Source organism: Cryptomeria japonica, chromosome 5 (genome assembly GCF_030272615.1).
Source record: "Cryptomeria japonica chromosome 5, Sugi_1.0, whole genome shotgun sequence".
NCBI lineage: Eukaryota > Viridiplantae > Streptophyta > Pinopsida > Cupressales > Cupressaceae > Cryptomeria > Cryptomeria japonica.
Genome location: NC_081409.1, coordinates 737,783,433 through 737,787,819, shown reverse-complemented (window position 1 = coordinate 737,787,819; position 4,387 = coordinate 737,783,433).

The following is a 4,387-nucleotide window of genomic DNA, read 5'->3' as shown; positions in this document are numbered from 1 at the left end:
CAGTAAGGGAGAGGACCCTATTGTCCCACTTGTTGAGTTTACTGTCTATCTTACCCTTGACCCAGCCCCACGTGTCCTTAAGAGAGGGAGATATAGAGAAGGGAATGCCAAGGTAACGGACTAATTTATTAGGTCCTCCCCACGCATAGCCAAACTAGTGAAGCCAGTCCGGAGGATTATCTTTCCATCCAAGTAGAATGGATTTGGTGTTAGATATCCGGGCTCATGAAGCTCTACCAAAAATGTCAAGTTTTTTATTAAGTGAATCAATATTGTGCTTTGAGAGTTTCAGGAAGAGTGAGGTGTCATCAGCAAACTGGATGTTGATCAGTTCAAAGTTGTCAGGCATAGTAATGCCTTGGACACGGGGGGATAGGGTGTCATCTCTAAGGAGATAATACAGGGCATCAGAAGCAATGACAAACAGAGCAAGGGCAAGGGGGCAGCCCTACCTAATTGATCTGGACAGGGGAATAGGCTGGGAAAGGGTCCCATTGACTTCAGTCAAGGTGGAAGAATCCTTGAGGAGGATTCAAACATAGTTACAAAATTCTCTAGGAAAGCCAAAGGCTAAGAGCATCATGAGGATGAAGTCCCACTCCACCCTGTCATATGCTTTCTCAAAGTCGACAAGGAACATGGCAGCGTCTTGGTTCAAGGTTCTGGCCCACTCCATGGACTCCCAACTTGTTACAAGATTCTCCAAGATGTATCTGCCTCTAATGAAGCCTGTTTAGGTGGAGTAGACGAATTTGGGGAGGATCTTCTCAAGGCAAGAGGCTAAGGCTTTGGCCAGGATTTTGTAGGAGACATTGAGGAGGGTAATTGGTCTCCAATTTTTAATTAGGGCTTTGTCCTCTTCCTTTGGTACAGGCTTAATAATACCCCTATTTATGAACTCCCCCAGGGTGCCAGTGGCAAGGGCTTCATCGTAGATGTCCAATAGGTCATTCGAGATCTAGTCAATGTTAGTTTTGTAGAATTTAGCAGGAAGTCCATCAGGGCCTGGGGCCTTGCTATCCTTGAGAGACTTAATGGCATCCTTGATTTCTTGCACGGTTATCTTAGCTTTGAGGAGGCTGGCTTCGTCCTCAGAGATTCTATTAGGAATAATTGTTCTACATTTGGTACAGGCCTCTGTTGAGGACTCATTATCCTCGGAGGTAAACAAGGTTTTGTAAAATAGTTCAAAGGCTTCTTTGATGTCATTTATATCCAGGAGTTCCTTATCATCAACAGTTATTCTATCTATTTTCTCCCCGGTCTGTTTTTGTTTAAGCATTTTAAAGAATATTTTGGAGCCCTTATCACCAAACTGGAGCCAGTGGTTGCGGGCTCGGATGAAGGCACCTCTAATTTTAACCTGTTGGTGCTTCCTGAGAATATCTCTAGCCTCAGAGACCTTCTTGGCCAGGATAGGGGAAGAAGGCTGGAGTTGAATTTCATGTTCTAGGGAGTGAAGCCGATGGGTAAAAGTTTTTTCTATGAATCTAAAATCCTTTGCTTTTTTTGCCCAATGGTTTGGAGAAGACTCTGCCAGGAGGAAATGTTCCTCTGCCATCTGAGCATGTGGGATTGGGGGAAATGTGGCTGCAAGTTGAAGAGTCTAATTAGTTTGATGGCATTTAGGACATCCTCATCTTGCAGCAAGGAGGTGTTAAGCAAGAATTTCTTATAACGAGGATGGCTAGGGGTGATGGAGTTCCTAATGTTAATGATGGCTAGAATAGGGAAGTGGTCAAATAGGGTAGTTGGTAAGACTGTAACCGCGTTCCCAAACTGATTGGGGGAAAAGGAGAAAAAGTCCTTATTAGCATGGAATCTATCTTGCCTGGAGTAGATCCTATTAGTGTTTTGTTGAAAGTTGCACCAGGTGTGCCATAGGTTAGGGGTGTTAGTTTTAGTGACTTCCAAAGGGTCAAACAATTGAAAGTGTTGCTTCAATCTGTCCCAATGAGGTCTTTCTAAGTTTTTCCATTCAAATGGAAGACCCCCAGCCTTGTCATTCTGAGATTCAATCATATTAAAATCCCCCGCCATGATCCAAGGGATATTTGGGAGGGAGGTAGCCAATTCCAGAGGGAAGTTCTTTCCTTATAATCATTGGATGCATAAATGGAACATATGCCAAAGCAAGAACCCTTAATATATAGGGTAACCCAAGCTACTCTATTACAGGGGGAGGTCCCTTTATCCTTGAGGTACATTGTTCATTTAGGGGCGATAAGAAGACCAACTCCTCCTTTTCCTCGCGAGTGGTTGGTATAGACTTTGATTGCATCTCTCCAGATGAAGTCAAGTGTGGTGTCGAGGGAGAATCCAACAGATTTAAGTTCTTGTAACATCAAAAAATCTGTTCTTATGATGATCCAAAAATCTTTTAATCACAAATTTCTTATCAGGCGACTCAAGGCCTCAAATGTTCCAAGATATGTATTTCATCAAAACGGGGGATTTGGGGGGGGGGGGGGGGGGGGTTGGTAGGGAGACCATTACTAGTCCCCAGATTTCTTCTTGTTTTTGGAGCCCACGGGCCTACCTTTTTTTTTATTTAGGGAGCGCCCTTTCATAAGGTCCTCATCATCTTCACTGGTTTCAGGAAGTTCAGCTCTACCATCTGTATTTCCTACTATGGCGGACCCAGACAACTGGGAGCCTGGAAAGCCAGGGAGCATAGTGCTAGTTCTAATTTCCTCTAGACCCTTATTAGCATAGATAACTTCTATAATATGATTGTCCTCTAGTTCTTTGAGCATAGATGTAGTTGAGGGAATGATGGTATTAGTGTCAGGAATAAGCCCTACAAGTGAAGAGGAGACCGATTGGATGGGGGTATCGGAATTGAGCATCATTGCAGGGTTATTACTAATGCTCGCACCATCCTCTCCATGATTGGGGTTTTCCAGGTTTTTTACCATATTTCTAACCACAGAATTAACAGGTGATGGATCAGGGTCCTGGGGTTTAAGAGCAGAGGCTAAATGGTTATTGGAGGAGCAGCTAAGACTCAGGGCATTAGGAGGGGTAACTTTACGTCTTCTTTTCCTTGAAGAAACAAGTTGAAAACCATCTGAGGGGGTTTCTACAAGATTTTGAGAGGGATCAGAAACAAGGATGAGGAGTTCGGGTGTTGCAGGTGCAAAATCGGGCTTGAGAGGGTTAACCTTATTAGGAGTGGGATCAGGATCTGCGGACCTCTCATTAACAGAGTGGGGAGGGGGAGATTGAAGATCATTATCAGTTTTAGGGTTTTCAGTAGTTTCCCCTGAGTTATGTTTGTGCTTCCTACGATTAATAATTGAGCAATTTTTATGAATATGCCCTTCTTTCTTGCAGAGAAAACATGCATTCAACCCTCTAAGCATTTCAGTCGGGCAGACGAATGTGTCTCCATTGATATCTAAATTTAAGGATGGTGGAATGTCGATTCCGGGCTTGATTGAGACAAGCATTCTTGCATCTATATTGGGCACCAACCGAGCAGTTTCATCTATCTAAATAACTTTGCCAAATGGTTCCAATAATTGGGGAAGGAAGCGCCACAAAAAAAGGGGGACATCCTTGAGGATGACCCACCTGGGCGAGGATAATGCGAGGACTTCCTCATTAACCGCCTCTGGAGACCAGGCTAGGGCTCGAAAGGAGGTATTCCCAACCGTCCAATACTGGCGTTTAAGTGCTTCCAATTGGGCATTATGCGAATTAAAGAAAATGAGAAAGAGACCTCTCTGTATTTGTCTACAAAACGTGACTTTAAGCCCTAGTTTGAGATTCCAAAGGTTGCAAAACCAGTCATCTACGAATTTCCTCAGTGGAAATTTTTTAGCATCAACACATGCAAAAAAGATGGCAGTGTCACATAACCTACGCTTTTCTAAAGCAATTCCATTCAACATTTCAATGTTTGGCGAAATGCAGAAAGGATCTGAGGTATTGCAAGGGGACTTACCATCCTTACTAGGTCCTTCGTCTGCAGGAGTCGTAAGGAAGTGCGCCGACGACCGGACTCCATTTGCAGGCGGGGCAACGGTCTCAGCGAACGACTTTGCTAGGGCTGGTAATGTCTGCGGGATGGTTTTAGGGTTATTAACACTAAGTTTGTCTGACTTCGGCTCCATGGTGACCCAGGGTTAGTATCGTGTGAGGTGGGCGGAAGGGTGGAGTTAGATGTAATAAATTTTGCAGAGCAGAACAAATGAAAGACAGAGTAAAAACAGAGCAAGTGGGAGAAAAGAAAACCGAGTGGAGGAGATTAACTCCTCCACATAGACGTCAACGTACTCCGACGGTGCCTGCAAGCCTCGGTTCTGCTTCCTGCTTCAAGTCGCAGATGTAGGCACCGCAATAGTTTTATCTTCATTTTTATAGTATTTGAATTATCTTAATA